Source organism: Schistocerca serialis, chromosome 7 (genome assembly GCF_023864345.2).
Source record: "Schistocerca serialis cubense isolate TAMUIC-IGC-003099 chromosome 7, iqSchSeri2.2, whole genome shotgun sequence".
Taxonomy (NCBI): domain Eukaryota; kingdom Metazoa; phylum Arthropoda; class Insecta; order Orthoptera; family Acrididae; genus Schistocerca; species Schistocerca serialis.
Window position 1 is genome coordinate 587,576,161 of NC_064644.1, and position 26,313 is coordinate 587,602,473.

The window sequence follows — 26,313 nt, forward strand, 5'->3', positions numbered from 1 at the left end:
TCCTGGGATTAAGCGGGTATCGAACCCAAGACCTTCACATCCAGTCTGGCACTTTAGCTCTTTTTGTAGTTTTTTTATTTCTTTTTCCTGACTTTCTTTTTTGAATCAGAGCATTTGAGGGGTGGACCTATCTCCTTATCTAATCAAATCCACCAGCAAGCCCCCCCCCCCCCCAAAATCGCATGTATCCCTACTTGGCACCGTCACTTTAATCCTACTAAAAAAAAATGAACGATCCCTCTTCAGCGGTTGCCCCTAACTATTCCCAAAGATTCTCCCAAGACGATAGGCTCCGCGGGTCTATAATTTGTTATTTATTTACTTATTTATTTTGATTACGTGATTGCAGTTAGTAAACCTCTGTGTCACCGAGCTATTGTCGCCAGTTACTGTATACAGCTATTTAAGACTCTTCTTGCCCCCCCCCCCCCCCCCAATTCCCACCACCTTATTGGAGTCCATTGTTCGTCAATGTGGTGCCGAGCTGCGCTGTATTCTTACTCGTATTTCATGCCGCAGCGAGCGTAAACTGTGCGCATTATCTACACGGTCTAGTGACGCGACGGCCGAAGTTTCAGCATTCCGTGCGAATCCAGCAGCTCCGCCAAGCAACACCGCATTGACCGTGAAGCAGTCAGTAAGCTTTTCGTTTGTTATTTGCAGTGCTGTCGCATCCTACTGTCTGAGCCGGCGGAGGGGAGAGTTCACGACCAATTGGAGTCAACGAAAAGAGCGGCGCTCGCTACCCACAAGTCCTTTCGCGTTTGTTTCTCTGCACACAACAGCTGCTGCCCGGCGAGCGCTCTGGAGGGAAGCAGGGGCACGTTGACGGTAAGTGAACTGATTGGTCTCGCCGTTCTGTTGTTTTTCTGTGTTGCCTGCCTGAGAGATAATAATTTTATCTTGAAACCCTTCCAATGGTCCGTGTTTGCTTAAAAACAACAGTATGAGATTGTGGATCCGCCTTGATGCTAAACACTTCTGTTATGTATTTATTCCCAAACTAGTTTCAGCGAAAATATCGCCATCATCCGTGGGTTCTTTAATTCTTATTTACTTAACGCCACGACACGGCTTTTACGATTGTTGACGCTGATTCCGGTAATTGTTTTTGCCGTTTTTCTAGGCGTTACATGTTTTGGATTACTAACAAGTTGCGAAAGTTATCGTTTTTCTGTATCTAAAAGCAGTTGCAAACCGTCTAACGATCTTGCAGGTAACATAATGTATGCCGAGAAGAAAATGATGATAACAGCGGCAACAATCGTAAAAACCATGCTGTGACGTAATGTAAATACGAATTAAAGAGCCCACTGAGGAGGGCGATATTGTCGCTGAAACTAGTTTGGGAATAAATAAATAAAATGTTTTGCATCAAGGCGGACCCACAATCCCATATTGTCTCAGAGGTATTATCGTCCACAAAGGGAATTTTGCAACTAAATGAATGGAATACTTGCTTTTAAACCATGTTAAAATGTTTTGGAGCAGGCGTCTACTACGTGATATGATACGTCTTGGGCCTATATTAAAGAATAATTCATGACGTGGCAGCGAAAATATAACATACCGTGTAACTGTAAATAAATCCACTTGTATGCTGACCAGGTATTCGTTCTTAACTACATAATTCGCCGGCCGTGGTGGTCGTGCGGTTCTAGGCGCTGCAGTCCGGAACCGCGTGACCGCTACGGTCGCGGGTTCGAATGGTTCAAATGGCTCTGAGCACTATGGGACTCAACAGCTGAGGTCATTAGTCCCCTAGAACTTAGAACTAGTTAAACCTAACTAACCTAAGGACATCACAAACATCCATGCCCGAGGCAGGATTCGAACCTGCGACCGTAGCGGTCTTGCGGTTCCAGACTGCAGCGCCTTTAACCGCACGGCCACTTCGGCCGGCGCGGGTTCGAATCCTGCCTCGGGCATGGATGTGTCTTATGTCCTTAGGTTAGTTAGGTTTAAGTAGTTCTAAGGTCTAGGGGACTGATGACCTAAGATGGTAAGTCCCATAGTGCTCAGAGCCATTTGAACCATTTTTGAACTACATAATTCAGTATGTGTAGGCCAGTGTTTACACCAACTGATAGCGGTTACATAGGGATCATTATTTAGATTAAATTCGCTGCGTAAAGTTAAACACGCACGCCTGACGAGCATGCATGTGCCAGCGTGTTGTGCAATTATGGACAAAAGCCTTTCCGACTGCACACTGTCGAACCTTTCTTGTGCAAGCTTCAGTTTGTGCTTCGAATATGTGGAGCTCGGCCGACAACGATTTGTTTCTTTCACCGGCGTTTCCGTAAATGCGAAGAAAAGACGTAAGGGGAAACATGAACCATGGTGTCAAGACTGGTTACTAAAAACAAACTTCTTCTCGCATCCATTTAGTCTGTGAACTGAAGATATATACACATGATTTGTATATTTTACAATCGATGGAGAATCTACTAGTAATACCATTGATTAAAAAACGGGATACAATCGTGTGAGAAGCTATAAACGCACACGAAAGGGTGATAGCAATGTTGCACTTTCTCACGAACTGCAATGGCTTCAAATGCGCATCTGTTAACATCTGTAATTATAGAGTTTTGCCGGCCGGAGTGGCCGTGCGGATCTAGGCGTTACAGTCCGGAACCGCGTGACCGCTACGGTCGCAGGTTCGAATCCTGCCTCGGGCATGGATGTGTGTGATGTCCTTAGGTTAATTAGGTTTAATTAGTTCTAAGTTCTAGGCGACTGATGACCTCAGGAGTTAAGTTGCATAGTGCTCAGAGCCATTTCAACCAATTATCGAGTTTTGACTTATACATCTTACATCTTCCTGCCCGGGATAAAATAAATACCTCCCAATTTTTTCCCCTCCTGTAACTGGTTCTGGAAGAATTTGTTTCCAGTTGCCATGTAGTCTGTTCACAGTAGAGGGTGACACAGAAAAATTGAAACTTTCAAACACCCAACAAAAACACGAAAATCCAGCAAAAAAAGCTTTTATTGACAGCAATTGAACCACTCCAAATTGCCTTTTAAGAGATATTCATCCAAATTATGAGTGTTTGAAAAATAAGTCATGTAGATGGCGTCTTTCTGTATGCGTGCACTCTTCCAGTCTTCTCCTGAGGTTCTTAATCGAGTACTGCAAAAACGTAGCTGGTACACCACGAAATTCGCCTTGAAAGTTTCAGTTCATCCAGTGGTCCTGGCTGAGTCGTGTAGCACCGACTCTCAAACGTACAAATCCTGTGATCTTCCGTGGCCGGGGTATAACACGGTTGCCAAGCAGTTCTCGCACAACTGGTGTTGATCATCTTGGAGTGTGTGATGTCGCGGCATTGAAACTAGGTTTCGTGAAGTGGTGAAATACTGTTCAATGCAGGAAAAATCGAATCATGTGGAACATTAGTTATAATTTACACCATATTATCAATTGGATTTATTGTGTGCAACAAAAGATTGCGCCGAGCGATGTCGCAGTAGTTGGCACACTGGACTCTGGTTCGGGAGGACGACGGTCATCCTGATTTAGGTTTTCAGTGATTTCCCTAAATCGCTTCAGGCGAATGTCGGGATGGTTTCTTTGAAAGGGGCGCGGCCGACTTCCCGTCCTTCCCTAATCCGATGGGACCAGTGACCTCTCTGTTTGGTCTCCTCCCCAAATCAACCAAACAACCAACAAAAAGTTGCAACATCTCAACATATCGATCCGAAATGACAGCCACTGTAAGGTCCGATGATCCCTTGTGACGAAATTGCGCACCATACTGTCACCTTGTTGACCTGTAAATTTCGTTTGTGAATTTCGTTAAGGTAGCTGTCTGCCCAGTAAGGTAGTTCTGGGAAATGGCTTCATCTGACATCCATAGCTTGTCCAGAAATCCATCGACCTCATATATGTTCGTTATAATTTGCTGACAGGATTCAACTTACAACTGGTAATCATTCTTATTCAGTTGTCGCACAATCTACAGCTTTTACGCATGAAATTTTAAATCTAAATGGAGAATTCAATGAACACTTCCTCGGAACACTATCCGCAGCTGCTTACTAACGAACTGAATGCTGTAGGCTCCGTAGGACTGAAACGCGTACGGCTTAGATATTTTGTTGAAACGAGCACTTCTCGGTCCTGTTGGTTTCATTTTTAGATCATATCCAGTCTCTTCAAAATCTATGCCGTATTTTACGGACTGTAAGACGCTGCGGACTGTTAGACTCACCTTAATTTTAAGCAATTTTTTAAAAATAACATTTTTACAATTTTTATTACATATTGCAAAGTTACTGTAAGACCTTTAAACTCCCTGAAAATCGTCGTCTGAACTTACTTCTTCCTCTTCCTCGTTCTCGTCACCGTTGTTCTCTTCCTGTATACGACAGTTTCCACTGCCATCAAGAGCGTTACTTATGCCGCACTTTTTTAAAGATGTCTTCTGTCACTGCAGACACGATTGTTTTATCCAGTGGCACACTTGTTTGACTGTAGGTCATTTGGAAGCCCTCTTCGGCGTGAATTCATGTTGGGATTCATCAACATCCATGTGTTTCATTCCTCTCTCATATGCACTTGTTTGTCTAGACATCAAGAGGTTGCAGTTGTGAAGTAAGTGCTACCGAATAGCAGGCTCTGTATTTCCCTCTCTCAGTTTCTCTTTCACATAATTTTTCGAATGAATGCTGAAGTGGCCTAGCACAGGAAGAGAACTGTTCTTCAATAAACCACCTTTTCTCATCATCCAAACTCTGTTAATCCATAATTTCATACCGACTCCGTCCGTCCAACCCATGTTACGTATGTGAACAACACCAGCTTGTGGTATTTCAGAAGGTTTTCAAATTATTTTGGAAATTATCATTGGATTAAATGTAGTACTGTCAGCACAACATGAAAGGACAATAGCGTAGTGCATATTTTCATTTCCTTCTGTGGTTAAAGTTTAAGCACCTTTCGTGGCAACAGTCCTGTTACTCGGCACATCAAATGTCAGAGGAGTTTCGTCCATATTCGCTATCTGGCTTAGTTCCACACCAGTTTTCTTTCGATGTTGAATAATATATCGATGGAAAGATAATATTTTCTCTTCGTACTCCTGTCATTTTTTGCGATATTTTGATTTCGGTTCGCATGCTAAGTCCATGACGATTCTTAAACCTGTAGCACCAACCAATTCACCCTTAAAGTCTGTGAAGTTCCATTGTAGCGCTAGCTTATGAGAGTGTATTTGAATCATTTTTGTATTAGTTCGAGTGCCATTTTGACGGTGTCCTTGAATCCATTTCAATGCGTCATTACCAGCCCGCCAGTCGCGAATGGTTTCTTCTGCTGTGGAGGGCCGAAATGCCGCTCAGCTGCCCTGTCTCCATGTTCTTCTGCATATGCTAGTACTTTCAATTTGTAACCCGCATCATATGAATATTAATTTTAATTTTAATAGTAATAATGAACAGCCTCAGTTGCACCGTTTACCTAGAAATTTACCGAGGTTTCAGTCGGGATAACCCAACGTTCTTCAGAATAACAGTATCTATCGTTTGTCCATAGTGGACATCGTCAAGCTAAAACTACAAATCCATAAATTATCGTCAGACTGTGAAACTTATCTGGCACTGCCTCGGCCCCACTTCGCGACCGCGATGCGGCAGCCACGAGTGCTGTACTGGAGTTCCAGTTCTGACGGTAATTTATGGATTTGTAGTTTTAGCTTGACGATGTCCACTATGGACAAACGATAGATACTGTTATTCTGAAGAAGGTTGAGTTATCCCGAATGAAACCTAGGTAAATTTATAGGTAAAAGGTGCAACTGAGGCTGTTCATTATTAAAATTAAATTTAATATTTATACAGTTGCTGACAGGGCCGCGAAATGTTGAAGATATTCATATGAATACCTTTTATTTTTCCATTACGAAACCAGTTGCTGACATAAGTATTGTGCTGTTACTGATAACACAAATCTCTTTCAATTGAAGTTCGCTGGCACCGTGGACTGCAGTGACGCATCGTGGGCCAGGGTTTGTGATGGTGGAGCAGGCGGAGACAGTGTAAGCAAGCTTGTGAATCCCCGCAACTCTTGTTTATCGCCGTCTGCGCACTGCTGCCCCCCAGTTGAATCCAGTGTTGCCAGACAGAGATACGTTTCTCGCGGCATCGAATATATGGCCATTTTTAAAACTGTCTCGAATTTTAAATCAGACACTGGACATTTTATACTAATTTCGAGTATAAGACGTACCTGAATTTTGGAGGCAAGTTTTCGAAGAAAAAAGTGCGTCTTATACTCCGTAAAATACGATAATCCAAATTTACATAGCGTGTTTCCAGGGGACGCGACCAATGACGCGCAAAGTTGAAAAAAAAAAAAAAAAACGTGTAACTCCCTCAGTGCTGTTTCCAAACTGTTCTTGTTTTTGTAAAATAATTTTATGGTAAAAGCATACTGTTAACAGTTCCACTGACCCGTGATTACTAAATGGCGAAATTCTTTACAGCTCAAGATCCCTGTTCGGCAATGCAGCCAATTGTATATGGCTGTCACTACGCATTTCGGAAGTTCTCTTTCTTCTCTGTCGCCCTATAAAATGCATGCAACATCCCTTTTTGCATTACCCTGAGAGGCTAATTGATTTGCCTCGCATCTGTCGACACAGTGTCGCTACGAACATTGCCACACGATATCAGTTTCTCCGTGTTCGGAGAGTGCTGTTATCCTGAAACTGTGTACTTAGTTAATGAGTAGTCGCTCCACTTGCTGATATGTACAAGTTCCGGCCTTCACATCCAGGCCATTTACAAATGGATCTGAAACTGCCATTATTAATGCATAGTACGGTGGATACATATATATTTTACATAATAGGAGAGGAGAAACGAAGCTTACACGTGTACAGCAAAAGTACAGAAAGAACATATATCTGACATTGCGCTTTTGTGCAGCAACGTCAAATGATAAAAAAATGTAATAGTCTGGCGGATTTAAAAGTTGTACACTCAGCATCTGGTATCTATCACATTGTGCATTAACAGCGTCACTTACAGACCCACTTGAAAATGTCCTGGATGTGAATGCCGAAACCGGTCGTGACTTAAATGAAGTACATGTCAGCAGCTACAGCGCCCTTTCATTAATTGCGTCACATTGTTCGGTATACGCGCTCAAACGTGTGAACACTGGTATGCTTGCGTAATTGAAAATCGTCCAAGCCTCATGCAGCTTGATTAGTCCGAATGCTTGCGCGAAATTACCCCAGAGACGTTCAAACACGTTTTCCAGAGTGGTTGATTATGCATGCTTGTCAGTCTTACAGTTACGCGTGCCCCACCTTAAGAAACCTAAATTAGATGATCATTGGATATTAACAAAATACCTATGTTGCGAATTTAAACATCGATTTTTCAATCGATACTGATGTATTTGAAACTCACAACATCTATTTTAAAATCATGTCGACTTCCAGTGGTGGCAAAAAACTAGGTTACATGTTACCACCGTCAATATTTCTTTCGTAATTTGAACCAATCTTTTTCTGAACATGTATGAGTACGATACCAATGAACATATTTCGAGCGTCTTATTACAGACTTGCGACGAAGAGGGAATAAATACCAGCAAAATACCTCCAGTGGTGACTGATGCAGGAGCAAATATGGTTAAAGAATGGAAATAGACTTTGGAACAAAAAGTCATACATCGTTTTTTTCCCTCATGCACAATTTGGTGGCAAAAAATGTAATGAAAAGGATGACTGGCCAAGTTAATTACTGTTTTGAAAAGGACTGTAATGTGGGTCAAACAAAGTGCAGTAGCCGATGATCAGCTAAGCAACAAATCAGACCTCAAGCTAATTCAAGAAGTATGCACAGGACGGAATTCAGAGATCTATATAATTGAAAGATTTTTGCATGTGCCTCGAGTGATTAATAAGGTCAGTACCTACCGTGCTGGTGTCCACCACCCAAGCTGACAGTCGCAAGTACAGGGTGCATCAAAAATGACTTTACAGCTTTGAAATGATACAGAAATTTATTGGGATAGCTTGCAGAGTCGGTAGGTGTGTCATTTTGTAGCAAAAAACTTCACATTAAAGTGGCAAGTGTTATTTTGGTTCGGTATATACACTATGTGATCAAAAGTATCCGGACACCTGGCTGAAAATGACTTAAAAGCTCGTGGTACCCTCCATCGGTAACGCTGGAATTCATTATGGTGCTGGTCCACCCTTAGCCTTGATGTCAGCTTCCACTCTCGCAGGAATACGTTCAATCAGGTGCTGCAAGATTTCTTGGGGAATGGCAGCCCATTCTTCACGGAGTGCTGCACTGAGGAGAGGTATCGATATCCGGAGGCCTGGCACGAAGTCGGCGTTCCAAAACATCCCAAAGGTGTTCTATAGGATTCAGGTCAGGACTGTATGCAGACCAGTCCATTACAGGGATGTTATTGTCGTTTCACCAGTCCGCCACAGGCCGTGCATTATGAACAGGTGTTCGACCGTGTTGAAAGATGCAATCGCCATCCCCGAATTGCTCTTCGACAGTGGGAAGCAAGAAGGTGCTTAAAACACAATGTAGCCCCCTGCGGGTTCGGGGGTAAGAATAGGCCCGCGGTATTCCTGCCTGTCGTAAGAGGCGACTAAAAGGAGTCTCACATGTTTCGGCCTTATGTGATGGTCCCCTCTCGGGTTTGACCTCCATCTTTCTAAATTTATCCGAAGAGCGAGCCAATTGGGGAAGGGCGCCTTACATGGTGCACTGTATCCGTCGTGCAATTAGACCTTTAGCCGGATTGCTCGTCGTTGCAATGGTGTCCCGCTCGTTTTCGATCTCTTGGGCGAGAATACGTCCCTGGGTGCGATTACCACGCTGCCCTCTGCAGTGTTTCTTTTAACTGCGACGACGACCTTGGACATTTTTGCATCTAAGATCCAGCACGATAGCCAGTCCGTTGTGGTGGGACCGCCATGTACCCTCTTGGTTGTAGCCCCCTGACAACACAGGGATCGCTCTACTGATGCCTGCGCCGTTAACTCCCCACGTATGCCAAGGAGTAGATGCCTATCCTCCTGGGGTATCGGGACTCCCGGCAACGGCCATCCTGCCAGGTGGCCTTTGCTGTGGCTGGGTGGCGCCCGTGGAGAGGGCCCTTGGTCGGAGTAGGTGGCATCAGGGCGGATGACCCGCAATGAAGCGTGGTACATCATCTCTCGCCGGCGGCCAGCCGCCAGCAGTCTCTAAGCGTTCTCGGGCTCAATTTAATGCTCAGAAGTACGATCCGAAAACGTTCCCCTCCCTGGCCACGCCGTGGGAAGAGCGTAAGTCTCAGGATGGAGGTAACAGTTATTCGCCCCGATTCTTAGTTTGTACGAGAGCTGATGGGGAGTCTTTTCTCTCCACAAAGCCTCAGTTCTTCGTCGAGCATTTAGAGGACAAGTTTGGGGAGGTGGAGGGCTTGTCTAAAATGCGCTCTGGGTCAGTACTGATACAAACGGCATCCTCCGCCCAGTCACGCAGGTTACTTGCTTGTGACAAGTTGGGGGATGTTAACGTTACTATTACACCACATAAGAGTTTAAATATGGTCCAGGGTGTTATTTTCCATAGGGACCTCCTTTTGCAGTCTGATGACGAGCTGCGCGCCAACTTAGAACGTAGAGGTGTTCATTTCGTCCGGCGCGATCATCGGGGTCCGAGGGACAATCAGGTTGCTACCGGTGCCTTCATCTTGGCCTTCGAGGGTGATACGTTACCAGAAAAGGTCAAGGTGATGGTCTACCGATGTGACGTCAAGCCCTCTATCCCTCCCCCGATGCGCTGCTTCAAGTGCTGGAAGTTCGGCCATATGTCTTCGCGCTGCACTTCCAGCCTCACGTCGAGATTGCGGACGCCCATCTCATCCCGATACTCCATGTGCCCCGCCTCCCATCTGCGTCAACTGCGGGGAGCACCATTCACCTTGCTCGCCAGACTGCAGAATGTTCCAGAAAGAGCGCAAAATCATGGAATATAAGACCCTGGACCGACTGACTTATACTGAGGCCAAAAGGAAATACGACCGATTACAACCTGTGAGAATGGCATCTTCCTATGCAGCTGCTACAACACCTGTGCTAGCCCCATCAGTTTCGAGACTTCCAGCCAGCTCGATAAGCAGTAAGACTCCTCCTGCCCCCTTGCCCGTGGGGGGCTCTACCCAACCGGTTGCTCCTGCACCACCTACCTCAGGAGCAACCTCCTCCCACCCGTCGGGGACGTCCGTCCCCGCTTCTCATCCGGAGAAGCGTCTAACTTCTTCAGCTACTCTCGCCCGTAAGAGTTCCCTTGGGACCCTCCCTTCCCAGGGTTCCATCAGCAGGAAGGATGACGGCCGCCAGTGGCATAAGTCCTCACCAGCGGCCGGGCGTAGGGCTTCACGATCCTCCTCTGTCCCGGAGACTGAATCGGTGAAGTCTTCCCAGCCGGTGAAACCCAAGGTTCAGCGAGAGAAGTCCAAGAAAAAGACCTCTAAGGCCAAAGAACTTGTGGTGGCACCAACCCCACCGCACCTTTCGCGCTCTGCATCTGCGGATGAAGTCGAGATTCTAGCGTCCGCTGAGGACCTTGATCTCGCTGGTCCCTCAGACACCATGGATGCCTCTCGTACGGGTACTGAATCGGTGGCAGTGAGTGACAAGCGGCGTAAATTGCCTTCCCAGTCCTTTCACGCCTTTCTCAGCCATGGACAATTTCATCCTCCAGTGGAACTGCGGCGGTTTTTTCCACCATCTAGCTGAGCTCCGCCAACTTATCAGCCTTGGCCCTTTCTTCTGCATTGCTCTCCAGGGAACTTGGTTTCCAGCAATGCGAACTCCAGCCCTCCGTGGCTATCGGGGTTATTTTAAAAACTGGGCTGCTTATGAAAGGGTGTCTGGTGGCGTCTGCATATATGTCCTTCACACTCTGCACAGCGAGTCTGTCCCTCTCCAGACGCCTTTAGAGGCTGTCGCTGTACGCGTGTGGATGCCACAGGCTGTTACCGTCTGCAGTCTTTACATTCCACCAGATGGTGATGTCTCGCAGCATGTCCTGGCTGCACTGGTCGCCCAATTGCCGCCACCTTTCTTGCTATTGGGCGACTTCAACGCCCATAACCCTCTGTGGGATGGGTCAGTGGCCACAGGTCGAGGCGCCATCGTTGAGCATTTATTGTCGCAGCTCGATCTCTCGCTGTTAAATGATGGTGCCTTCACACACTTCAGTGTGGCGCATGGCACCTACTCCGCCATTGACCTTTCCATCTGTAGCCATAGCCTCTTACCGTCTGTCCAATGGAGTGTGCATGACGACCTGTGTGGTAGTGACCACTTTCCACTCTTTTTGTCACTACCACAGCGTCACTCTTCTTATAGCCCTAGCAGATGGGCTATGAATAAGGCTGACTGGGATTTGTTCTCCTCCACTGCCTCTTTTGAGCCTCTCTCTACTGATGACATTGATGCGGTGGTTCAATCGGTCACCACCGGAATCGTTACTGCCGTCGAATCTGCCATTCCCCGTTCTTCTGGGTCCCCTCGGCGGAAGGCTGTGCCTTGGTGGTCGCCTGAGATCGCTGAAGCGATTAGAGATCGCCGGCGGGCGCTCCAGCGTCACAAGCGACATCCCTCCTTAGCCCACCTTATCGCCTTCAAACGGCTGCGTGCGCGGGCCCGCCTCCTTATCCGCCAAGGCAAGAAGGAGTGCTGGGAGCGGTATGTGTCCACCATTGGCCTCCATGTCACTCCCTCGCAGGTCTGGGCCAAGATTCGACGCGTCTACGGCTATCGGACCCCTGCCAGCGTCCCTGCGCTCTCACTGAATGGAGCCGTTTGTACTGACTCCGACGTCATTGCAAATCGCTTAGCAGAGCGTTTTGCTATGAGTTCCGCTTCTGCGAATTACCCCCAGGCCTTCCGCTCCATTAAAGAGCGACTGGAACGTCGGAGCCTTTCGTTTCGCACCAACCACCCGGAATCTTACAATGCTCCATTCAGTGAGTGGGAATTTCGCAGTGCCCTAGCTGCTTGCCCTGATACCGCTCCTGGGCCAGATGGCATCCACTGTCAGATGCTGAAACACCTTTCAGTGGACTGCCAGCGGCGCCTTCTCGATCTTTACAACCGTCTTTGGGTCGAGGGGGAGTTTCCGTCGCAATGGCGGGAAGGCATTGTCATCCCCGTTTTGAAACCTGGACAGACCCCTCTGGAGGTGGACAGCTACCGTCCCATTGGCCTCACCAACGTTCTTTGTAAGTTGCTTGAACGGATGGTGAGCCGGCGCTTGCATTGGGTACTGGAGTCTCGGGGCCTTCTGGCTCCGTCTCAGGGTGGGTTTCGTAAAGGCCGCTCCGCCACCGACAATCTGGTGAGCCTGGAGTCGGCCATCCGTACTGCTTTTGCCTGCCGTCAGCACCTGGTCGCTGTCTTTTTCGACATGCGGAAGGCGTACGATACGACATGGCGTCATCACATTCTTTCTACGCTTCATGGATGGGGTCTTCGGGGTCCTCTGCCGATTTTTATCCGCAATTTTCTGTGGTGTCGTACCTTCCGCGTGCAAGTCGCGGCCTCGTATAGTTCCTTCCACGTCCAGGAGAACGGTGTGCCACAGGGCTCTGTTTTAAGTGTCTGTCTGTTTTTAATAGCCATTAACGGGCTTGCTGCGGCCATGGGAAATTCTGTCTCCGCTTCCCTGTATGCTGACGACTTCTGCCTTTACTACAGCTCTACTGGCATTGCAGCTGTTGAACGTCAGCTACAGGGCGCTATCCGTAAGGCGCAGTCTTGGGCTGTAGCGCATGGGTTTCAGTTTTCGGCAGCCTAGACCCGCGATATGCATTTCTGCCGGCGCCGAACAGTCCATCCTGAGCCGCGGCTTTATCTTGCCGACGAACTCCTTGCTGTGGTGGAGACCCACAGGTTTTTGGGGGATGTTTTCGATGCCCGGTTGACTTGGCTGCCTCATATCCGGCAGCTGAAACAGACGTGTTGGCGGCATCTAAACGCTCTGAGATGCTTGAGCCACACCCGCTGGGGCGCCGACCGCTCTACCCTGTTGCGGCTCTACCAGGCGTTAATCCAGTCCCGTCTGGATTATGGGAGCCTGGCTTATGGCTCAGCATCCCCATCTGCGTTACGGGTGCTGGACCCAATTCTCCACAGCGGCATACGCCTTGCCACTGGTGCTTTCCGCACCAGCCCTGTGGACAGCGTACTAGTGGAGGCAGGTGTACCTCCACTGCGGGTACGACGCCAACAATTACTGGCTGCTTATGCTGCCCATGTTTTTAGTTTGCCCGGGCATCCAAATTACCGTGTCCTGTTCCCGCAGTCGGTCGTCCATCTGCCGGAGCGTCGGCCCCGGTCGGGTTGTCCGATCGCCGTACGCGTCAAGGAGCTTCTCTGCGAGCTTGGGTTTTTCCCTGTTCCGCCTCCTTTCCAGGCGCCTCTGCGCACACCCCCGTGGTGTGTTCCTCGCCCTTGCCTTCGGCTCGACTTGGCACAGGGCTCGAAGGACTCGGTCCCTCCAGAGGCCTTCCGCCGCCGCTTTTATTCCCTCCTTGCCACGTATCAGGGCTCTGGAATTGTTTACACCGACGGTTCGATGGTTGCTGGTCATGTCGGGTATGCGCTAACTCTCGGGGACCATTCCGAACAACGGTCCTTGGCGGCTGGCTGCAGCGTTTACACTACTGAGCTAGTCGCCATCTTTCGAGCCCTAGAGTATATCTGCTCCTGCTCAGGTGAGTCCTTCGTGATCTGTAGCGATTCCCTGAGCGGTTTAAGAGCTCTCGACCAGTGTTTTCCTCGTTCTCGTCTGGTGATGGCTATCCATGAGTCCCTGCATACTCTTGCGCGTTGCGGCCGCTCTGTGGTCTTTGTGTGGACCCCCGGTCATGTCGGTATCCCGGGCAATGAACATGTTGACCGCCTGGCGAAAGAGGCCACGTCTAAACCATCTCTGGATGTTGGCCTCCCAGAGACTGATTTGCGGGCAGTCCTCCGCCAAAAAGTTTTTGCGCTTTGGGACGCTGAATGGCGCGATCGGATTACACCCAATAAACTCCGTGCCATTAAGGAGACGACGACTGTGTGGCGGTCATCCATGCGAGCCATCCGCAGGGACTCCGTCGTCCTTTGTCGGCTCCGCATTGGCCACTCCCGGCTAACACACAGTTATTTACTGCGCCGGGAGGACCCTCCTGTATGTCGCTGCGGGGCGGCTTTGACTGTGGCCCACATTCTGTTGGCCTGCCCCCTTTTAGCTGTGGTCAGGCAGACATTTGCGCTGCCTGATACGCTCCCTGCCCTTTTAACAGACGACTCCACTATGGCTGACTTAGTTTTACGTTTTATTCGGGCAGGGGGATTTTATCATTTAATCTGAGTGTTTCTGTTTTATTTTATTGTTTTGTGTTGATTCTGGCCTTTGGCCTATGATTTTCGACTGATTTTTTTTAATGTGTTTCTAAGTGGTTGGCTTTTCCTTTTTTATTTCTATGGTCGGCCAACCACCGTCACACTCTGTGTGGTTTTCGTTCGTTTTGTCTTGTCTTTGTCTCAGTTTCTCTTGTTCTGTATCGTCTGTGATCTCTTCTGTTCCTCGTTTTTATTCTCTGTGGGTGTTCTTTGTCTTTGGAAAAAGGGACCGATGACCATAGCAGTCTGGTCCCTTTAATCCCCCAAACCAACCAACCAACCAAAACACAATGTAGGCCTGTGCTGTGATAAAATGCCGTGTGGCTAGGGCCTCCCGTCGGGTAGACCGTTCGCCTGGTGCAAGTCTTAGAGTTGACGCCACTTCGGCGACTTGCGTGTCCATGGGGATGAAGTGATGATGATAAGGACAACGCAACACCCAGTCCCTGAGCGAAGAAAATCTCCGACCCAGCCGGGAATCAAACCCGGGCCGTTACGCATGACATGCCATCGCGCTGACCCTCAGCTACCAGGGGCGGATTATGCTGTGATATTCCCTCGCAAAACAACAAGCGGTGCAAGCCCCCTCCATGGAAAACACGACCGACCATTACACCACCGCCTCCGAATTTTACTGTTGGCTCTAAACACGCTGCAGATGACGTTCACCGGGCATTCGCCATACCCATACGCTGCCATTGGCTGGCCACATTGTGTAGCGTGATTCTTCATTCCACACAACGTTTCTCCACTGTTCAATCGTCCAGTGTTTACGATTATTACATCAAGCGAGGCGTCGTTTGGCATTTACCGGCGTGATGTGTGGCTTATGAGCAGCCGCTCGTCCACAAAATCCCAAGTTTTCTCACCTCCCGCCTAAATGTCATAGTACTTGCTGTGGATTCTGATGCAGTTTGGAATTCCTGTGTGATGGTCTGGATAGATGTGTGCCTATTACACATTACGACCCTCTTCAACTGTCGGCGATCTCTGTCAGTCCAACAGACGAGGTCGACCTGTCCGCTTTTGTGCTGTACGTGTCCCTTCACGTTTCCACTTCACTACCACATCGGAAACAGTGGACCTATGGATGTTTAGGAGTCTGGAAATCCCGCGTACAGATGTGTGACACAAGTGACACCCAATCACCTGACCACGTTCGAAGTCCATGAATTCCGCAGAGCGCTCCATTCTGCTCTGTCACGATGTCTAATCAATGCTGAGGTCGCTGATATGGAGTACCTGGCAGTAGGTGGCAGCACAATGCGCCTAATGTGAAAAACGTGTTTTTGAGCGTGTTCAGATACTTTTGATCACATAGTGTAACTATCATTTGTGATGCGGCAAACATGCCACCGTTAATTAGTGTCTTCCCATACTCGTTGCAGCACATAAGGCGTAACTTGTGTAACGGCAACATAGATTCGAGTTTTCAGATCGGCTAAATTGTTTGGTAGGGGAAGAACATACACAAGGTCATTAATGAAGCGTCGGAGAAGGAAACAGTCTGGGGACCGATTGGCCCCTCATGGCCAATCCACCGATCTCGAAAGCGATTATCGAGAAAACTTTGAACTTCCGTGACGTAATGAGGTGGTGCACCGTCTTGCTGGTAGTAAACCATCCCATCGCGGTCATTTTCATCGATCTGTGGAATTAATAAGTTTTCAAGTACGTCCAGAAACACAGTACCAGCGAATATAGCCACATTAAACTGTGCACTACGCTGGCGCTCCTGGTGGAGGAATGGGTCACTATGCACGACGTGAATCAAACTTTAGGTTGTTTGCTACAAAATGACGCATGTAGCGATTCTTTAAGTTATCTCAATAAATTTTTATATATAAAATGTTTATTTGACACTACAATAGTGAAGCCATAGTCACAGTACATAAAATTTTTCTTAAAAAAAAAAGGGGGGGGGTTACATTACGGTTTTAACGAACTTCGACATTTTCAAACGTAAAACATCAGTTCGCGAGTGTAATGTTTTATATTTTTAAATGACGACGTAGTTGGTAGAAACCGGTAGTGTTACCACATTTTTTTAAGAAAAAGTTTATGTACTGTGATTGTGGCTTTACTATTGTAGTGTCAAATAAACATTTAACTTATACTATTATAATCACACTCCTTTACGACAATGATCTCGAAAAATAAAAATTTTTATATCATACCGAAGTTGTAAAGCTCTTCTTGATTCGCTCTGTATTGTGGATCCGGCAGATGCCTGTGACATTCTGTGGCCTATGCAGCGCCGGCTTTAGGGTGGGGCGACCCGGGCGGTCGCCCAGGGCACCAGGGCCCAAGGGGCGCCACGTACTATACGCATGTAAAAAAAAAAAATTACAATTTACAATCACCCATTTCGCGAAACTAAAATATTATTCAGTCTCATTCAACATACGTCACTAATCTCACGAATGTGCGATGAATTCGGGGTAGCAGAAGAGAAATCATGCTGAATGCAATCTTCGTATTGTCTGCAACCATCCATGTTTGACGCGGGCTACCAAAGCGCCTCTCTTATTTGTTTCAAGAACTGCAACAAGGAAGACCCATGCAGCCGCACCATCTCTCGTTCACAACAGAAACTACCGGTCGCTCCAAATAAAAGAAAATACAGACTGTGAAATATACATTACATTATGATTTAATTAATACGAATGTATTTATATCGAATATTTGCGACTTAATGACTCATGTACATTAATTAATAGATCATGCAATGCGTGCACTTCATTCATAGAGAATTCTCCCCTAACGTACTGAAATAATACAGCGCCACACAATGTTTGTTAGACTGCATACGTTGGCAGCGCTGCAATTTGCACCCACATGTCAGTAATTGTCAGTAAGAGTCGGAGGCAGCGGTCATGTTTTCGTGGCTGAATAATTGTGAGTGAAACGAGTGTAAGTGCGAAAAACATTTTTATCTTTCAGTTCAGGTTTTTTTTCTAGTTACGTCTACTGATAGGTGAATTTCTTTATTTGTTATAGATCGAATATTGTGGTCGCGAAATAGAGCAGTGTCCAAGCAATAATTTGTCAAATTATTAAATCATGCCAGAAGAGAAGTAAATGATTAAAAAAAAGCTTTCTGGTTCAGAAAATCGGAAAAGAAAAGCTGAAAGAGAAAAAGTTCTTGAAGAAACTAAAAAGCACATGAATATTTATAAGTACCTTAAAGGAAATTCTAAGGCAAAAGTCCATGTATCAGCAAATATTTCTTCAGACTGTGAACAATTATACACAAAAAATATACAATCACCTATTGAAGGTGATCAAATTGACCAGCGCAGTACATCTTTGCATGAATCCTCTGATATTTCTCCAAGTCAAAATCAACACATGACATCTGTGGTCGATGAAAGTATCAACGTTCTTGCAATAAAAGAATACAATGTTTCTGATGTAGGTACGTGGCCTAAAGTAGTTAATGCTAGAGATATAGATCGCATTATAATATGTGGACCCTCACAAGTATGTCTAAATAACTTTCCAAAAGATGAAAATGGGCGTCATTTCTCTTCAACTCATTACACAAGAAAACTATCAAACGAAGAAACTATCAGACGACGGTGGCTAGTTTATTCTGTATCAAACGACAGTGTCTTTTGCTTTTGTTGTCGACTGTTTGATTTAAAATCAACTGCTAATTTGACTACCACTGTGGGTTTCAGAAATTGGAAACATTTAAGTGAAGCTCCGAAACTGCATGAAAATAGTCCTAACCACAAAAAAGCATTTACTCAATGGACTGAAGCTGAAATCAGGTTTAAAGCTGGATTAACTATTGACAAGGAAGAACAAAAGCTAATTTCTAAAGAAAGTTTACGATGGAGCAATGTGCTTCAAAGATTGATGCACATTACTTTGTATTTGGCTGAAAATAATACGGCATTCAGAGGGTTATCAGATAAATTATTTACCCCAAATAATGGAAAATTCTTAGGTCTTGTACAATTATTGGCAAAGTTTGATCCAATCATGGAAGAGCACGTCGGACTGGCATTGAGTGGTGATTTGGCTGACCATTATTGCGGCAAAAAAATACAAAATGAATTAATAGAACTCATAGCATCACACGTTATATCTACAATCGTATCCCGCATAAAGGGTTCAAAGTATTATGCAATCATAGCTGACTGTACTCCAGATATAAGCCACAAAGAACAACTTTCGATAACTTTAAGATGCGCCGACATAACAGAGGATGGCGCAAGTGTAAAAGAACATTTCATCTCATTTCTGCAAATAGATGATACAACCGGTGAAGGTCTCACAGAAAGCATTTTAAAAACATTGAGTGATCTTGACCTTAACATTAATGACTGCAGAGGACAGGGCTACGATAATGGCGCGAACATGAAGGGGAAAAATAAAGGCGTCCAGAACAGAATTAAGAAGTTAAATCCACTAGCTTTTTTTGTGCCATGTGGATGCCATAGTTATAATTTGGTATTGTATGATGCGGCAAAATCATCAGTAAAATCAGTGACACTGTTCGGAATGTTACAAAAAATGTTTAATCTATTTGCTGGATCGGTAAATAGATGGAAAATTTTGACCGACCATTTGAAGATATACACCCTGAAAAATGTAAGTGACACACGCTGGGAAGCTCGAATTGATAGCGTCAAAGCGGTCCGTCATCAATTATGCGAAATGCATGACGCTTTGGTTTCCTTGGCCGATGCTACTGAACAAAGCGATGCTGCGGTGTCACACGAAGCGACAACACTAGGAGGACAATTAAAAGACTTCAGCTTCATTGTTTCTCTCGTGACATGGTATGATGTTCTGTTTCAAATTAACGTTGTGAGTAAAGCAAGTCAGTCACCCACAATCAACTTTGTCGAGTTTATGGGAATCCTTGATAAATGTTGCTCTTATTTGGAAACATATAGACAAACAGGTTTCGAACAAGCTATTGCAACAGCAACTGAACTGGCTTCGGATCTTGATACGCAGCCATCATTTAAACCACAAATGCGATTAAGACGTATTAAACGCAGGCCGGGTGAAGAGGCTGTTGATGATCAAATAACTGACCCAAAAAAGAAGTTTAAAGTAGAGTTTTTCAATGCACTGTTGGACACCGTGCACATATCCATGAAAGAAAGATTTGAACAGATGCAAGAATTTTCTGCGACGTGGAGTTTCTTGTTTGACATTAAAAAAAATCAAAATAAAGAAGAACTAATACAATGCTGTTCTAAATTACAAGAAAAGTTAACTGTCAACATGAAGTCAGATATTGATGGAAATTTGCTGTGCGATGAAATTTTAGGCCTGCAACACTATCTCGAAGACAGCCAGGCAACGCCTATTGAAGCCTTAAACTTCATAAAAAAGCATAATCTTCAAGAGTTATATCCCAACATCTGGATAACGTTACGTATTTTGCTAACAATACCAGTGACTGTCGCAAGCGGCGAACGCAGTTTTTCCAAACTGAAGTTGATAAAAACGTACTTGCGGTCTACAATGTCTCAAACAAGACTAACCAGTTTGGCCTCGCTGTCCATTGAAAATGAAGTTGCAGAAAACCTGGACTTTGCTAATCTGATCAGAGACTTTGCCAACAGAAAAGCGAGAAAAGTAAAATTTTAGTTGTTTATAATTGTTTTTCATTAGGCGTAATATGTTTTGTGTTCAGATAACTGACAGAAAATATAGGTTTATGGCTTACAGTTATATTAAATTCAATAAAAATATGGTACCCAATTCAAAATTAGTGTTTTTTCGTTATACATATTACCTCCTATATATAAAAATCAATTGTTGTGTGTTAGTCTCACCAAAACAAAGAAATGGCTTGACCAATTTGAATAATTTTTGTTTTGTTTTGTTCGCTTTAGTACAGGGGTGCTTCAGAAAAGAAAAGAAATATTTGGGATATACGAGCCTGTTTCAACCACATTTTAGGCATCTTTTCTTTGTTTGGAACACGCAAAAACAATTTTCTGGAGTTTTTGTAGATGTACAGTGCAGTACTACGCAATATTTTTAGACAATTTCCCAAAACGTGAATGCCCAAACAATATATCACTGCTATACTGACTGTTACGGCAGCGACAGCAGCATGCTGGACTGACGTCACAGGCTACACAAGACTCACATGGAGCGTCTTAGCGGGCTTTCAGATTATTTGGATTTCATTTCCATTTAAAAAAATAAAATACTCAAATTTACGATGGAAAAAACCATGTTATGATCATAAGATGACGCCATTAACCACTTAAGACGATTTCTAGAAAACAGTCAAATACCGTGTTGCAAAGCACTGCCAGGTTCGCTATTTATACAATAAAGGGCGCCAACTGGACGACTCGCCCGGGGCACCTGGATGGCTAAGGCCGGCCCTGGGCCTATGGATGTGGCTACTCGTGAAAATTGTGCAGAAAAGTGCGTTGCAAGCTCGAAAGTAATCACAAAAACCAGTATGTGGAATATCAACCTATCGGGCAGCAACCAAAACAGAATATCAGAGATGATTTGAAGAGTAACATCATAATACAAATCAAAAAGTACTTAATACCAAATGAACATGTTAATATATGAGACATGTTAACGTTGTTCGACCCTATATTCGAGAACATACACGTTCAAGACGCTTTAGCATGTTCGAAGGCAATCTCAGTGAGAATGAGCAACATGTCGATGCACTGCAGGAAAACAGAGAAACCAAATGTTATTTGTCGAGTTAACATTATAAAATAGGACAAGAAAAGAATAATTTCCAAAGTAGAACAGAAACGGACCAACCATCACAATTCAGTTATTTGAAAGATCAGCTTCTAGTTCTTAAACAATGTACAGTAGAAGTTTTGAATCACACATCGGCATTTCCTACCCAAAGATACAAAGAACTGCAGATAAATATTTGTACTGTGTAGCCATATCGTCAGCTTCTGAAAGCCTCCCCGAAGACAGGATATGCTTTCCGTCAACAACGGAATAGACTGAGGGGAAACGTCTCCAACATGATATTTTTACAATCTGTAGACAAAAAATTGCGGAATTGCTGTGTTTATTGAATGGGAGACATGATATTAGGCGTATTTGTATGTTGTTATTTGCGCCATTCTATAAACTGTAAGGGCTAAAGTCGCGCTTGCAGCAACTGATGCGAAACTGCGCACGAAGCTGCCAGCATCTCGGTATAGCTGATGAAGTACTTGCGTCGGTATATGCGGACGCCCGCTGCAGATTGCCTCCAGAGCTGGGTTGTTTGCCGCCTGCAACCGGAGACGAGCATCGGATGAAGTGTGTCTCTCGTTTCACACTTGTGAGTCCCGATAAGTCTGTAATTATTCGACTTAGGACCACAGACACAGTGATAGCGGATTGATGTACCCTACGTGTTATTGCAACCTGTATTTAGGAGTAAACTGGTGAAAATAACTTGGTATTCGCGTATTTCTGCTTCACGCGAACCCATTGCCTACGTTGCCTGAAACTAGTACCTGGTATTCTCAGCTGAGGACTACTCGCTTGTAAATTCGTCATGTAACATCAATGTGAAAAACGGCGATGTTGTGTGGCAAATTTTTATCGGTCACCGATGTTTAGCCGTAGATAATGAGATGGAAATCAGATTAGGAGCGAAAATCGATTGCGGTAGAGCAACCTCGGCAGTTGGAACCGAATTTACAAAGTTTGTTTTCGAATGTTTACGTGACTAATCAGAAATGGTACAGGAAAATCGGTTTGCGGAAACGGTGTTTGGGAGTTCTTTGTCCACGGTGTATATAAAAGTTCGTGATCACGTAACTAGTACTAAAGGTTATAGTACATCACATCACTGTTTTTTGTGTCTGGTGCCTTCCTTGGTTCCCTTGTTGCAATATAGTTAGTGATTGTAAGGTGATAGCTGTTGTGATCGTGGAGGTATGAGTGAAATGGTTACCATCACAACGCATCACAACGTGGTGATCACCAGGACATCTTTTGCCTCTTCTCTCCCAAGTTATTTTCCAAGGTAAAAAAATCGAGATTGTTATACGTTGCTCTAGGGCTTTTACAAGTATTCTCAGATGTTAACGAATGTTTAGGAATATTCCAGAACACCAGTAAACAGAACATTCTATGATCCCTAGTTTCATGAAAATCTGTGACAGGCGTAAAAGAGCTCCAACCACCAAGACAAATTGTGCGAATCGGTTAATTCCTTTTGTAAAAGATTGTAATTAGGTTGAAATTAATGTTCAGCTGATGGCCTATTTGTACGTACATCGTTCGGATCTCGCGTGTAAAAACACTCACCCTTAAATAACTCCAGACCGGAGCAAGACTGATAGTTCAGTTGGATCCGCCGGTGTATCAAATCTTCGTCTAAAAGAAATTGTAAACTTTTGAAAAAATCTAGCTTCGTTTTGTTTTTACGTGCAGAAAACACGCTTTTCTCGGAGTTTCTTAAAGCGCGCTGCTTCTAAACTTTAAACTTACGCGAATCGGTTCAAACTTTGCACGAAAGTAGATAAATGGATAAAATCAAAACTAATTGTTTTATTTAATGATCTTTACCATTGTCGAGGTACGACGGTTTAAAGTCGTGCTAAATATATCACTTAAAATTTGTTCTTACGTGAATTGAACGTGCGGAAACGGTCTAAATTGAATCAAGCAAATGAAAAATACGTTCTTGCGATAAATTTTCAAACTCGCTTTCAAAAATATCGCTCCTTGAGGTTTTACGTGCAAAGTATTTTGCTCGCATCAGTTCTGTGTTTCAGACTTGTGCGAATCGCTTCAAATTTTGTAAGAGGGTAGGCAAGTAAATGTAATTAATGGTTGTCATGAAGTTTTGTGGAAGCTTTATCCGTTACCACGATGTCAGCAACATGGTTCGAAAGATAATAAAAAAAGCGTATACCGGATTAGTCGTCGTCCGAGTCAACAAAAATGTGTATCCGTTGCGAAAGTATGGCGCTGTAACGTGATTTCTACGGTAGAGTAGAAGTTGGGAACCAGAATGTGTCCTGCACACAGTTAGCGATGTAAAAGAAGGAAGCTAGCTTTTCTACTTATCTGGCTGACATCCGGGGTTCTCTACGAGTTTACCGCACTTCCCCAGCGCAGTGAGCCCTGTTAGACCCACCCCCCTTTGCATGTATGGTGAGAGGTGTAAGAATACACAGTCATAAAATTTATATGAAGTATCACGGAGTGGGCATATAATTATGCATCCTTAATGTTAAAGACATGTTGTGACATATTGTACGACGTGAGAAATGCCACGTTGTTGTTACACGATGCCGGGTGTCATGTTACTGTATATGACATGACATCATGTATCATGCTACTTCACTTGCTACAATGCATTATTATTGCATAACAAGGGTATTAAAAGTAACAAGTAAAAAGGCGCAAGTACGATTTAAACGGCCGGCCGGAGTGGCCGAGCGGTTCTAGGCACTACAATCTGGAACCGCGCCACCGCAGGTTCGAATCCTGCCTCGGGCATGGATGTGTGTGATGTTCTTAGGTTACGTAGGTTTAAGTAGTTCTAAGTTCTAGGGGACTGATGATCTCAGAAGTTAACTCCCATAGTGCTCAGAGCCATTTGAACCATTTGAACGATTTAAATGTCTCTGAAGCTGCCAGGTAAGTTGAAAAGCTAGTTCCAGTTTTTTTACGTTCCTAACTTTTCCCAGAACATTTCGCCTTTGTTGTGCTACGGTAGGAACCTTTTTCATTCTTGTTTATTCGTGTACCACATTTAATGAAGTACCGTACTAGGTGGTCGGACTACCAGTAACTTTTCATGTCCGCAGCTCGTGGTCGTGCGGTAGCGTTCTCGCCTCCCACGCCCGGGTTCCCGAGTTCGATTCCCGGCGGGGTCAGGGATTTTCTCTCCCTCGTGATGACTGGGTGTTGTGTGCTGTCCTTAGGTTAGTTAGGTTTAAGTAGTTGTAAGTTCTAGGGGACTGATGACCATAGATGTTAATTCCCATAGTGCTCAGAGCCATTTGATCCATTTTTTTGTTTCATACGGACATTTTTAACGTCACTCAAACACATGCACCAACTTACCTCTCGCGGCGAGTAGCTTCTCAACAAGACAACTAGCAAGTCGAAACTTTGTGCCCTGCTTCGTCAAGAGTAACTCATACCAGTTGCCCCAAAAAGTGGAAACTCTAAATTCATCCTGCTGAATTCGCGGAATTTCCGTTCGTGTTGGGAGAGGTAACGAGAAACCGCAACTTAACAATATTTGATATTCATAGCATTATACGGGTGTACTGGGCACTTCTTTTCTTTTTCAGTTTCTTGAGCTAAATAATGATAAGCCACAAAACTTTTTCCTGCGATTGAAAGAGTTCACGATTACAATTGAAACTGAACCAGAAACTTGATTCGTGCTGTCTTGTTCCTTATCATACGGCGAGTCGCATATCGTATCGTACCGGCGGGAACACGAATGTCACACCGATAATAAGCATCACGCTGCGCGACCTTAGTTTAGGGGTGTTGTATCGCATATTGTAGCGTCTCAGTGTGAACCGCACCTTAAACTAGGAAACGGCACTTTTCGCATCGTCTTTGTGTACGAGTTGTGCAGAGGAACAAATCATCGAAATAATGTATCCGTTTAGTCAGTTAATTGTTCCGTACATAACATTCACGATAAAAGCTATGATATGGAACGTATTGCAGGGGAAACCGTGGCACATTGGCCATAGGGTCACTGTGGCTAAAAAAAATAGCTGGCTGCCGCTAGAGACCACCACTGACGAACGAGGTTGCTGGCAACAATACCATCGTCTTTCCACAAACGAGTCATTGCAGTTAGATTGTCGAGCGAGGAAGGGCATGCATTTTCACTGAGGTAACAAAAAGTCATGTGATAACGATACGTATATATACAGGTGGCGGTAGAATCGCTTGCACAGTGTACACTACTGGCCATTAAAATTCATACACCACGAAGATGACGTGCTACAGACGCAAAATTTAACCGAAAGGAAGAACATGCTGTGATATGCAAATAATTAGCTTTTCAGAGCATTCTCAGAAGGTTGGCGCCGGTGGCGACACCTACAACGTGCTGACATGAGGAAAGTTTCCAACCAATTTCTCGTACACAAACAGCAGTTGACCGGCTTTATCTGGTGAAACGTTGTTGTGATGCCTCGTGTAAGGAGGAGAAATGCGTACCAACACGTTTCCGACTTAAAGGTCGGGTTGTAGCCTATCGCGATTGCGGTTTATCGTATTGCGCCATTGCTGCTCGCGTTGGCCGAGATCCAATGACTGTTAGCAGAATATGGAATCGATGGGTTCAGGAGGCTAATACGGAACGCCGTGCTGGATCCCAACGGCCTCGTATCACTAGCAGTCGAGATGACAGGCATCTTATCCGCATGGCTGTAACGGATCGTGCAGCCACGTCTCGATCCCTGAGTCAACAGATGGGGACGTTTGCAAGACAACGACCATCTGCATGAACAGTTCAACGACGTTTGCAGCAGCATGGACTATCAGCTCGAAGACCGTGGCTGCGGTTACCCTTGGCGCTGCATCACAGACGGGAGCGATGGTGTACTAAACGACGAACCTGGATGCACGAATGGCAAAACGTCATTTTTTCGGATCAATCCAGGTTCTGTTTACAGCATCACGATGGTCATATCTGTGTTTGGCGACATCGCGGTGAACGTACATTGGAAGCGTGTATTCCTCATCGCCATACTGGCGTATCACCCGGCGTGATGGTATGGGGTGCCATTGGTTACAAGTCTCGGTCACCTCTTTGTCGCATCTACGCACTTTGAACAGTGGACGTTACATTTCAGATCTGTTGCGACCCGTGGCTCTACCCTTCATTCGATCCCTGCGAATCCCTACATTTCAGCAGGATAATGCACTACCGCAT

At 45.1% G+C, this 26,313-nt stretch overlaps 1 protein-coding gene across 1 annotated transcript in view; it reads left to right on the plus strand.

Annotated features, from left to right (window-relative positions):
• Positions 1-762: 762 nt before the first annotated feature.
• The window catches only part of LOC126412154 (multidrug resistance protein homolog 49-like), a 454,076-nt gene continuing 428,525 nt past the window's right edge, over positions 763-26,313 (plus strand). The window contains exon 1 of the mRNA XM_050081614.1: positions 763-831. The gene's annotated coding sequence lies outside the window, so the exon portion shown is untranslated. The remainder of the gene's footprint in view (positions 832-26,313) is intronic.